We start from the raw sequence: 13,575 nt of genomic DNA, 5'->3' as shown, positions 1-13,575 counted from the left end.
AGAGGCTCATTTTCCATCAGGAGAGTGGATCCATTCCTGTGGGTGTAATTTCTTTTCTGAATAAAAGGCTGAGATGATCCGTGAAGTTTGCGTGGGGCCTGGTCCCTTTGTGCTAACACAGACAAATTGCTACTAATTAGAATAATGATTTACATTAGATTAAAGACAGAAATAAGAGATAGAGCATTCAAACAGTAGGAGGAATGTGATATTATTAAAAGAAATTATTTTGTTTATTTAAAAAGCAGGAGAATCATGAACAATTACCATCAAAGAGTTGTTTAACTAAGATATCCAAAACCAAATTGATGACTTTTCTATATAGAATCAAGAGCCAATTAGAATATAAAACGGAAGAAGGTCTGACTTACAAGTACTTACAGTACTGGGGGATTGAACCTAGGGGCTCATGCCTGTCCCCTTCCACTAAGCTACATCCCCAGCCCTTTCCTAAATTTTATTTTGAGACAGGATCTCACTAAGTTGCCAAGGCTGCTCTCAAGTTTTTGATTTTCCTCCCAACTAATTGGGATCACAAGTGTGTGCCACTGCACCCAAGAATAACAATGATTTATAATATCTTTGAGTAAATTTAAAAAGAAATGTTCAGGACCTTTATGAATGAAATATTAAAATGCTATTATGGGGATTAAGAAAAGATTTGAATTAATAGAAAGTGTACCTTAATCTTTCATTTAAAACACTACATATTAATAATATAAATTCTTAATTTTCTCTAGAATAAGGCTGCACATTTAATACAATAATAACAAAATAATAACAGGTCACTTTTTAAAATAGATCATTCATATCAACAAAGCAAAACAATTCAAAGCCAGTAGCAGTTTATAGCATGAAGTTAGCACTGCAGATGGATGTTAAAGAATATGAATTACTCAGTAAGAATGCTGAGAAACTGGAATAGGTTTCTAAAAAAGAAAATTACTTAACTTCATGTACTAATGTTTTATATGGATCAAGGACTTACCATAAAAATGACTATACAAATAGTACAAGAGAGGACAAAGTAAGTTATTTTTTATTTATTTTTCCAAAATGAAGGCTTGAAGTATGAACAAGGAAAGAGAATCATGTGTCCTGGAAAATTATTAACCTAAAATAAAAGATGGATAAATTTAGCCACACAAAATACATTTTAAAACATCAGAAATAATTCAAAAGTAAAAGGAAATATTTGAAAGTCATCTCCAAAGCAAAGGGCTAATTTTCTTTAGATAAAAGATAGCTTATTTCTGATTAGTGGGATGGGCCTTTGGTTGACAAAGAAATGGAAACATGAGCATATTTTAAATACAGGAAAAGATATGATCCAGAAATCAACAACTTCTAGGAAGCAGCAACCTTAGTTATATGAACTTAACATTTTTTTAAAGTAAAAAATTGTATTTTGATTCATTTCTCAATGCATAGTTCAATATAATGACAGTATTTAATGGTAAAAATTTTGTTCCGCTGAAACTCCATAATGCTACAGAGAGCTACTACTTTTTTCAGGAAGCAGGTAAACGGATGGAAAGAGAAAGCACAACTTTCTAGCAGCATGGCCACTTAAATCACAGACCTGAGAGGTCTTTAGGGATATGCTTCCATACCTGAAACACGATGTATATGTGAGGGTATTCCCTGAAGCATGTTTGTTGTAATACGAGGTCAGAGGCAATGTAAGTATCCATCATCCCATCATTAAAGAGGGGCTAATTAATGTGGTAAATTGACCGAGGCAATATTCCACAATTCTAGAATAAATAACACAGGCTGGGATTGTGGCTCAGGGGTAGAAGGCTCACCTAGCATACCTCAGGGCCCTGGGTTCGATCCTCAGCACCACATAAAAATAAATGAATGGAATAAAGGTATTGTGTCCAACTACAACTAAAAAATAAATATTAAAAAAAAATACTGGTGTAGAATAAATAACACAGCCTTGGATGTACCTATGTGAAAAATATACAAAGATATAGTTTTAGATTTTTAAAAAATAATGCATGTACTATGGCCATTTGTTTTTTGAAATGATATTTGCAATTTATATGCAAATCATTTGCAAATTATTTTCAAAATAATTTGAGGTCTAGAATAATTATTTTTTTCAGACTTAATTTACATTTGCTTCTATCAGGTGCCTGGGGAGCAGACTTAAAATGTTAGGATTTCATTAGCCTAATTTCAAGCACTGGGGCCTTTAAAAGGGCCTACTTCTCTGACTCACCCTGTTCTCAAGGCACAGTCCTCTGTGTTCCAACTCAGAGTAAATGATTATTTATTAGTTCCCTCCCACACACCTCACCACAGTAGGCCTTGAACTCCAATCTGTGTCTTCAGTGTCTCCCGAGGCAGTCAAAGGATCTGCCCAACCTTTCAGCCTTCTGCTCTGGAATTGCCAATGACCCCAACAGGAATAACAAAAAACAAGAAGAAACCCCAAATACTGACTTCGCTGGTTGTTGCTTCTCCTGTAATTCTCCATTCTCTGCTTAGATTTCCTTCACTTTCTAGCAGATGGCTGGTTATTTCCCTCAGCTTTTCAGGTTGGCAACAAAAAACAAATTCTTTCAGTTTTAAATGATCTAAATGATTTAAATGATCTAAACGATCTAAAGAGTTCAGCATTTCAAGTTAGGGAGTAAATTAAATCCCAACACCAGAATTTATGAGGCACCCCTAAGGTTTCAGAGAGGGTTGTTATTTGGCCCGGGAAAGCCAGGCATGGGTGAGTTCAAGGCATGGGCAGCCATTCCAAGCAAGTTTATAAATCACAGTAATTTACAGTAAAACAGAAATTAACTTTTCATGACTTTGTGACAAGATGGCTCCCAATCTTAAGATGGAATTAGGCTGGGTTCATCAAATTTTTGCACCTTTTTTGTGGGAGAATATGCATATCTTTTAGAGTACATTCACTAATTGTACTATTCAAGCTTTTGTTTGCACAATTTTTGAGAGATATTTTAAACTCTATAATTACATGTTTGCCAGTTTCTTCTGGAAATTCTGTCATTTTTTGTAAAGTTGTGCATTACTTTTTGTATCTTTAGGAAAGATTTCTCATAATTCCAATTAAACTTTTTTTGGCCTTAAACTCCCTTCTCTTTAATATTTGGTATTCTCTCTCTTATAGTGACAATCTGATATTTAGGGATCTGCCATTCAGTTATTACACGTATCTTTTGTAAATAACTGAATGCCTGAATTTTATTTTTTATTCTAGTATTCTAGTATTTTTTTATTCTAGTAATATCACCAATTTTCAACAATGAACATAATTTATAATACATTTCAACTTATCTCCACCATCTTATTTTTATTTTCTAGTTAACATGATAATTCTTTTCATATTTTATACTTCCTTTTTTTCTCTTATTGGTACCCTGGTACATTTTTATGTACTCTGCTCTTTCAGAAGTGAGATATAGTATTTATCTTTAACACATAAATATTTAAAGACATTATTAAGGGTTAACAATATGTTTTACACTCATTCTTATATTATTTCTGTGTAACATGCTCTCTTTTAAAAACATATCTCTATTATTTATTTGAATAAAACTTAGTATACTTTAACTTTTTCCTGAATTTCCCTTCCAGCTTCCTTTTTGTGGTTGTCTACAATTTAATCTTTATTTTTATTAAATGTAACAGAATTCTCTGTTAACATTGCTTTTTCCTAAGTATTTTGTATACTTATTCCATTGTATTATGACAGATGTATTTTTGCTGATGAGAAATTGTCCTCCATTCTATTTCTTAGGCAATATATCTTTTTTCTTTTGGATTTGAAGATATTTTTAACCATTGATATTCTGAAATTTTATTGTGACTTATTCATGCATAGATTTTTTTGCACATCTTTCCTCAGACTAGGTAGAACACATCTTCAATTTGAAGCTTCATGTCTCATTTTAATTCTAGAAGTTCTTAGCTATTATTTCCTTAATATTTTCTAAATAGTTAGATATCTACCATTGAGTTATTATGAGTATCTTTCCTAGGTAACTTGCCTTCTGGAATTCATCCTGGAATTATTTTTAGAAACTTTTATACATTGTATCTCTTTACTTCTCTGTGCTACATTCTAGATGATTTCTTCAGATTTTTTCCCACATCTCTAATTCTCTTTTCAGCTATGCCCAGTCTAGTGCTTACTCTACCTATAGGAATTTTTTAATTCCAAAGACTGTATTTTTAAAATTTGTTCTAATTAGTAATACATGACCACAGAATGCATTTCGGTTCATTGTACACAAATGGAGAGCAACTTTTCATTTCTCTGGTTATACACGATGTAGAGTTTCACCACATGTACCTAGGATAATGATGTCCATCTCATTCTACCATCTTTCCTGTCTCCATGCCCCCTCAAGACTGTATTTTTTTAATTGCAGGATTTTGAATTTGTTTATTTTTGAATTCCCTACTCTTATTTCATGGAATGATCTCTTCTTATTTCTCTTAGAACATTTTAGGTTACCTTCCTCCCTTTTTGTACTAGGAATTAAATCCAGGGCCTCAGGTATGCCAAGTACTTGCTCTACCACTGAGCTAACCCCTTAGCACTAAGCTACACTTCTTAAAAAGGCTTTTTAAAAAATTATATTTATTCTAAACACTTAGATGTGAATTCTAAGTCTCTTCAGTATGTAGACTCTCTTCTCCCTAAAATTCTTCATGTATTTTCTAATTTTTGTTCACAAAGTCATCTTAAACTGGAAATTGTTCTCTGCAAGTCCACCACACACAATTTGCTATAGAAACTTCTCCTTTAAGACATTCTAAGTTTAACAGTGCTTAGTTGCCATAAAGACCATTGATTCTGAATTTTTAATTTTATACTGGATTTCTCAGTTTGGAATTCTTTTACTATATAAGTAATGTGATTTCAGTTCCTTTTCTTCAAGTTCTGATTTCATAAAGATGGTTCTTTATCTGTCTAAAGTCTGAATGGGGTATTTTTCCTTCACTGAGACCTTGACTGTCTGTCTGGGGCAAATTTTCTGGTCTTTCTTACACAATAACTCATGGACAGTTTCATCCAAGCAACACATAGCAAAGGCAAGTGGATTTCAAAATACATTATCCTGCATATTGAGATTCAATTGGATCTATAGGATTTAATAGGAAAACACCAAGAAAATACTAAGAACAATGCCATGCATATATAAAATAGATTTCCTAGCCCAGGGTTCTAAATGCCTTCTCATGAGATCTTAACATCCTAGGCCCTGAGACATATCTGATATAGATATCAAACATTATTCCTTCCTCTAAATGGCTTCAAATTTGACCCTATGACTCTTTTTTTAAAAAAATGTGAAGATTTCTATTTTTTTCTTTTGGATTCATTCACACAGTAGCAATTTCTGACACTAAAGTAATTTTCCACGTTAAAATGTAAGCAAGAAAATGTTAGAACTATCAGAGACCATAGGAAAAAAAAAACTTTATAAGGTTTTCTTTTGATCCCAATAATAGCATCAGATTCTGCTGCTGTGCTACTTACTTAGCGTACTGTAATCCCAGAGGCTCGGAAGGTTGAGGCAGGAGGATCTCAAGTTCAAAGCCAGCCTCAGCAAAAGTGAGGCACTAAGCAACACAATGAGACCCTGTCTCTAAATAAAATACAAAATCAGGTTGAGGATGTGGCTCATTGGTAGATCACCCCTGAATTCCATCCTCAGTACCAAAGGAAAAAAATATGGAAAATCTATAATGTACAGTTTTATTGTAAAAGAGTTGTTAGTGGTGTGACAAATTAACATTCTCACTGAAGTGATATTTATGAAGTTCAAGCTATATCGTTTGTACTTCAAAGTTTTCAATAGAAGTGATATTTTAATATCCATCATTACTTTTATATAACTTTACCAATGCTGGCACAAGAAGATTTGGCATCAGTTGACATTTCTGAATATTTTCAAATAATGTCCAAATAGGGAACATTTTTCCCTCATATAATTTGTTGAGAATGACTCTAATCACATTATCATTTTTGTTTGGTGGTCTCAAGCTAATAAAAATTATTATATGAATAATATTATATAGATGACACATAATAAAAAGCCATTATGACACATAATTTTAGCAGCAATAATTTTTTGTGCTTCCTGTTTTATTCATGCTGCTGTTCAACAAGCTAGAACAAATCACATAAGTTTAAAGTCACAACTCCACTGTGTCCCCCCCACCACCCCAGTATTGGAGATTGAACCCAGCAGTGCTACCACTGAACTTTTTATTTTATTTTGAGACAGGGTCTCACTAAATTGGATAGTCTGGCCAGGAACTTGTGATTCTTCTGCCTCAGCCTCCCAAGTCACTGGGATTATAGGCATGCAATTCAGTTCTCAGCTGAACTTAAGAATGTCAGCATTAACTCCATTCACTTTGAAGATGTTTTAAAAGCAATTTGTTAGAAAAATCTCTCATGCTGAAGATTTCAGAAGTTCTTTTTCAATTTTTTGAAAACATTAATTTTAAAGTATCAAAGAGTAATATTCAGCTTGCAAAGAAAAATGATCATTTTTGTTGATTTCATTTCTTTCTTTGAAGATTTCCTGATAGTGTACTAAGACTAAAGGGGTTAAATATAATTCTTAGTAAATTTTTTGAGTATTATTGAAAACATAAACTTCTAGACACTTCCTCCTAGAATTCTGATTTTCTTGATTTCTATTGGAACCAAGGAATCTGAGTTTTAATAAATTTTTCTGGCATATGACTCCTATATACACTGAATTTTGAGAACCATGGACACAGAGATTGCATGTAAGAACATGGCAGTCAATACACTAAGAAAGGTGTTGAAAGCACCCATATTTCTGTGGAAGTTTGTCATTCTCTTGTTTAGGTCAAGGTCATGCTCATGTGTAGAAGAACAAATGATATTAGCAATTCACTGAACAGTTTCATACAAGTTACAGGAGGCAAAGGCAAGTGGATTTCAAAATATACTGCACTGTTTTTCCAATCAATACCAAGGATGGTATTACTGAAAAGATAAACTCCTACGCACTACTTCCTGGAATTCTGCTTTTCTTGATTTGTGTCAGGGCCCAGGAATCTTCATTTTAATAAATATTTCCTGCACATGTTTTCTATATTCACCAAATTTTGATTAGGAGAATATCTAGAATAAGGACAGTTTTTCAAGGAGAAAGGCAACAGAAAGGTGATAGAAGTGCAAATGAAATGAAAGAAGAGTTTTAGGACAAATAAGGGACTTTAATTATAATAACACTGATAATAGCTGATGAAAAATTGCTCACAATTTTCTCATTGATAAGAAATACACAATTTACTAGAACCTGGAATTCAAGTAATCTGATTACTATAATATCGTTGTTTAACAAAGTACATAAAATGAATGGCCCAAACAGAACTACACACAAAAATATCAATCACAAAAGCATGTGCATTAATAGATTTGAGCATCCAATATCAAAAATATTATTTGGTAAATGAGCTAACTTTTAAATGCTATAAGCCAGGGGTTCATTTTCACTTCTTAGTTTTATTTTCTTGGTTCCTTGTTGTGATGCTTCTGCTTCTTCTTCTTCTTCTTGTTATTATTATTATTATTATTATTGAAAACAATTATTAAATTTTAGGTTTGAAAGTCGATACACATGTATGCACCAACTCTCAACCAACTGTTACAGTTTGGATCTAGAATGTCCCCCAAAGACTCACGTATTGAAGGTATGGCCCCCAGTTGGCAGTGATATCAGGAAACTATGGAAACTTTGGGAGGTGATTCCTACTTGGAAAATGTAGGTCAAGGGGGATGTTACTTTAAAAGTTGTATTTTGTCCCTACCCCCAGCCCCACAGTCCCTCTGCTTCCTAGCTGCCATGAGGTGAGTGGTTTTGTTCTACTATGTGCACCCTGCCCTGTTCTATCTTGCCCAAGGCCCAGGTTTTAGGGTCAAGCTGGAGACCCTAATACATACCAAGTTTAACTCTTTTATAGATTTCCTTTTATTTAATGCATTCCTTTTTATTAAATATTTAATTATTTCTTGAACAAGTTTTTGCTGCTGGAACATATGCAGTTTGGGTTATTTATTTTGTGCTGGGGATTGAATCCAGGGTCTCATATATATTAAGTATATGCTACAACTCAGCCCACTTTGGGTTAATTTTGTGCTTAGTATAGCCTGCTGAAGGAGATAAAACTATTTTTCTCAGAATCATTTCAATACTTATGATAAAAAAAATTAACAGTTTGTTCAGAAGATAAAAATGAGGAGGGGAATAAGTCATGATAAAAGGACAGAGAATTGAAACTCTTCACAGTAGTACAGAAAGGTGACAAGGTCAGAATGAAAGCCATCTTGCAGTGTTAGTTTACTTAAGAGAGAAAACATAGTCCTGAGGGCTTCTGTTCATTTATAGCTTGACAAATGACAGAACAAATAATATGATAACAAGAACTTGAATCCACAGTAATATGAGGCCTTGAAATTGTGTACTTGGCACTCTTGTTAAATTTTAGGGGTGAAGAAATGAAGATTATCATACCCCCCTACCATCACCAGGGTCTTGCCTGGACAATATAATTGGAATATTTCAAATACTTCATAATTATAATTAAGGCTTAGGTTGAGAAGCAAAGATCCTGGTAATTTCATGGTATAGTAAGTTCTGTTTTAATGTGTGTTTTGAAAACCTAAGTTTATTCCAATATAAAGCAATAATGTGCACATAATTGGAATGCTGTACTTACATATGATTTCATCTGAAAGGAACACTAGATGAGTGTGGGAATACACACAGGGGACAGGTGTGCACAAACCTCAAGCACATACCAGCTATGTTGGCTCACATCTGTGTTATGGGCTGTACTATCTGCAACGGCTGTTAAGTTTCCCATCCAATGTCAATAATCCTGCCTGTCATTTGACAATAACTCCGAAGCTACAACTCTGCCAATATCCACTTCTACAAGCTAACTGCAGGTCTTTTTCAAGTTAAAGTGTCACATTTATGTACACCTTAGCCATAGAAGCTATGTGAGACTGTTGCCATTTTATTAGGTTTCCTTTCATTTATTTGTCTTTAATGTATTATTGATGAAGTTTTTGAATATTGACACCTTAAAATAAAATCAAATGTATTGAGTGTCAATAAGAATTTCAAATGTTTAATAATCATAGACAGCAATATTTATTGAATGGGCACTGTGTTCCAGATATTCTAGATATCTGATTTAACACTAGCTATCTGATTTAACATAATCTTAAAATGACCCTATGGGGGAATTCTCCTCATTTTATAATAAAGGCAACTGTGATTTAGAAGGGTTAATTTTTTTCTCAATCACAAAGCTAATAACCAGTTGAAATTCAAAATACAGCTGTATTTGAATGCAGATCCCACTTCAGACTGGAAGCCAAACTGTGCAGAATAAAGTGGGTTCAGAGAGACCAGCTTGGCCAGGCTCCCCTGCCTCTCCCAGAGACACTGGAGCCTTGGAACTGGACAGCCTTGCAATCAATCCAGCTTCCACCACTAACTAAAGGCGAAGAAGTTACTTACACTTTCTAAATTTTAGTTTCCTAATCTGAAAAAAATAAATTGACAATTGCAATCAATAGTTAACATTCACTGAGCACTCACTGTTACCCTCAAAATGTTCTATGAGATGAAACGATATTATCCCTTCCTCCAAATGACAAAATGTGGAAAAAAGTAAAGAAGTATGATTAAGATTGGACAGCTTGCAAGGAAGGCGTTAACCTGTTAACCCTTAGCAAATTCCAGACACTCATCTTGTTAACCACAATTTTCCACAACAAAACCTTCCTCCTATTTGTCTCTGAGGATTGAGGAAGATACTATATATACTTTCTTAGCACTATGCCCAGACTATAATATAAACTTAATGAATGAAGTTTATTATTATTATTACCATTGGAACTTAGCCAAGAACATAAATAATCATAATACATGGCAGAATATATATATATTCTGCCATGTATTATGATACATGGTATATATACACATACCATCTGATGGGTACCAAAAAAATAAATAAGATGTTAAGGGAGTTAAAGGGATGAGAGATGACTTTTGTAAATTAACAATTCTTCAAGGAGGAGACAATACTTGAAACACATGCTGTAGGATCTTAGCAGATAGAGATGAGAGGATGAGAGGATAATACATGCAGAAAGAACAGTGGAGACCCTAATACAGAGAAGGAATTGTGGCGTCTATTCAGGAGCATAAAGCGTCTATGGGCTTCCCCTGGTGCTAGGCATCTATAGTGGAGGAGGAGAGACAAGAGGCTGCCCACCCAAGCCTTCCTGGGGCAGGCTGCTCACTGCTGGAGTAGGAGTCCTTGTTAAGCTTGGCACACAATGGGGAGGTTACCTGAGCAGGGCTGTGTGCCGAGACAAATCTGGCAAAAATTGTAGCAGAGAGTGGCTGAGGGTGTGGGCAGCATCTGAGTCATCAGATGCCACCCTGCCAGCTTTCAGGTGAGTGTGGGTTCTCCTCAAGAGCACATTCCAGGGCAACTCTTTGATCTGAGATTCCCTTTATAGCTTATGAGGTTTGCAGTACAACAGGGCCCTCTACAGCCATCATCCTGATTAGACTCAGAGGAATTTAGATGAGGAAAGATCTTCAAATTAATCCGAAGAGCCAAGTTTGCAGATTTAAAAGCCCATGAGAACTTAATTTGGCAGCCTAACCAACTGAAACTGGTTGGTGTTGAGGACAGCCCCCTGACCAAAGCTATGTGGGAAGATAAGGCCAATGATCTGCATCTCAAAGGAAACTAGATATTTACAGTAAAGTATCTTGGTTTCTAAATGTGGGTTTGATTTGAAACAAACACCATGAAAGTCAAAGGAAATAATACATGTGTGGACTGGATTTGGCTTCTAGGCGTCACATTTTCACCATACACCTTCCAACCAGAAAGGGAATGTAAAGGTCATTTTTAGACTCTATATTGTCCACTTAAACAAGAATATCATATCCAGAAGGCTCCAGCAAGGTTAAATAGACAGCTGCTTTAGAACATTTAGGTCATTAATCCATAGCACAGATTTTTCCTAATATTGTTTCCAAGTTTGGCCCTAACCCAGACAGACTACCATCATTTACTGCTAGTGCATATGGGGCTAAGGTTAGGATTGAGGGTGATGTGGGGCAAAGAGGGTATTTACTAAGATTTTAATGTAGATGGAAAAACCATCTGCACTTGGATACCTCACTTTACATCCCTTCACCAACCTATTAGATGTGTCCAATTTAAGGTAGCACAGTGATAGAGAACCCTTGTCTATAGACTGGGTAGGATATTCTCCAACAACCTGCCCACTCTTTTAATCCTGAGAATAACCTAGGGTTTATTTACAGTCTACAGTCTCCTTTCAGTCTGTGTTCTCACATGCCACCAGGCACTTGACACTGTTCTGGCCCCACCCTAAGGATGGTATGCATATCGTAATCTGAGGATGACAGCAGGGAATTTTTGTAATTGATCTGTGACAAGGTGACCATATATACATATATATATGTGTGTGTGTGTGTATAAAACAAAAAAGAACTATTTTTATTTGCATACAAATCACTTGGTTACATCTCCAAGTTCACCAAGATTTAGTACCCAATGTAAATATTTCCCATAAAATGTTGGGAAAGATTATCATCTAGAGCTTAGATGAGGAACTTCAGCATTGACTCTAACTCCTTCAGGACATGGCTTTGCAACTTAAAAGCTATGTGACCTGGGGCTGGGGATGTGGCTCAAGCGGGTAACACACTCGCCTGGCATGCGCGGGGTGCTGGGTTCGATCCTCAGCACCACATAAAAATAAAATAAAGATGTTGTGTCCTCTGAAAACTGAAAAATAAATATTAAAAAATTCTCTCTCTCTTCTCTCTCCCTCTCTCTCTTAAAAAAAATTAAAAAAGCTATGTAATCTTAAACAAGTGAACTGCCTTCTTGAAACCACAGGTGTGTTTTTAATCAAAATAATGCAAATACTTTCAAACAGTGCAAGTTTTCATAAATGGTAGCTCTCAAACTATTTCTTCAACTTGATTTTCAAGGAACTTAACTTAATACAGAATTAGTATTTTTGTTGCAATTGAAAAAAAATCTAGAGATGCCATTCTTTCCAGAAAGATGTGAGACCTAATTATTATCCGCTTAAAGATCAAAAGTACTAATTTGATAGCTGCTTGTCCTTTGTCTTAACCAAATTCAATCTAGGAAATTTATGCTCCAATAACTGAGACATAAAAATGACAAAGAAAGTACTGGTATCCCACTGCCCGCCTCCCCCAAAAAAGACAAAGAAAGAACATGAGGTTTTAAATAAGGCCTGACTAACAAATCCAATTCTTATTATCATATAATCATTCACCTAATCTTTAGGAGTTGTTTTTTTGGAAGCTGTGTTTCCTGTAATCTAGAACATTCATCATGTTCAGTTTTGGCAGAGGAGTGAAGTAAAATGATGGGACATGTTTTTGTACATGGACATTCTCAAGAACTTGGAATTCTCAAGCCTTGGAATTCTCAGATTAACTGCTCAAGCTCTTGAGCTCTGGGCTGGGCATTGATTGACTGAATTTTTATTAACAAATTTCATAGAGAATTTGGAAGATATGCTTCTGAATGTGCTACTGAATTGGTCTGCACCAAAGTTTGGACAGAAATGTGGACTCACCCAGAGCAGCAGTGCCAGACAATGACAAATTAAATTTCAACACTTCCAGTTCATCTTGGCAGATGCTCACATCTGATGTCATGCAGTCATGATGTAAGCCAGAAAGAGTGGTATTTTGCAACAGAGATTTTGGTAACCCTTCCCATGAGTGTGGGTTGCAGAATATCAATATTTATATCACACACAGAAAGCATGTTATGTTTTGTAATGCATCGAAGTTAGATGGCTTACTCATAGTCTTCTGTGTATATGACTTGTTCTTATGTTCAATATCAAAAGCTCAAATTGCTGATGTTTGTCTTATTATTTTCTTAAGACTTTTTTTTCAATTAAATATAATGAATGAAAATCTTATTGATGTCACCAAAATGGATATGTGAAAACTGAAGGATTAGATTTGCATTTTGAAAGATGAGCTATGTTATAATTTTACCCTCTTCAAACTTTACTAAAACATGATTGTACAAAAAAGCTAATTTGGGGAGAGAGGATACAATGATAAGCAATTTTGAATTCTTTTAATTGGAGATTTACTGGCTCAGAGAGGAGATTGTAATGTTTGCCCCCATCCCATCAAAATGCTAAATAATGATGTACTCCTCAATACTGATGAGCTAAGAAAGTGTTCTCAAAGAATTGAAGGATAGAAATAGGGAAGAGACAAAAGGGGGACTGAAAGAAGCAGATGAACCCCTTGGCCAGGTTGATTTAGTGAAAGATGCCAGCAGCATGCTGTCATTTCTTTCCTAAGTCATCCACCCAACTTAATGATCCATGGTTGATGGCTGAAAGTGGAGTTCAAATGCAAGTTCATGGGTAGGCACTTTTCAGGGTCTTACTGCATACAGGAGAAAAAAATGTACAAGATG

This window comes from Marmota flaviventris, chromosome 7 (genome assembly GCF_047511675.1).
Source record: "Marmota flaviventris isolate mMarFla1 chromosome 7, mMarFla1.hap1, whole genome shotgun sequence".
In the NCBI taxonomy this organism is placed as follows: Eukaryota; Metazoa; Chordata; class Mammalia; order Rodentia; family Sciuridae; genus Marmota; species Marmota flaviventris.
Note: the sequence above shows the minus strand (reverse complement) of the source record.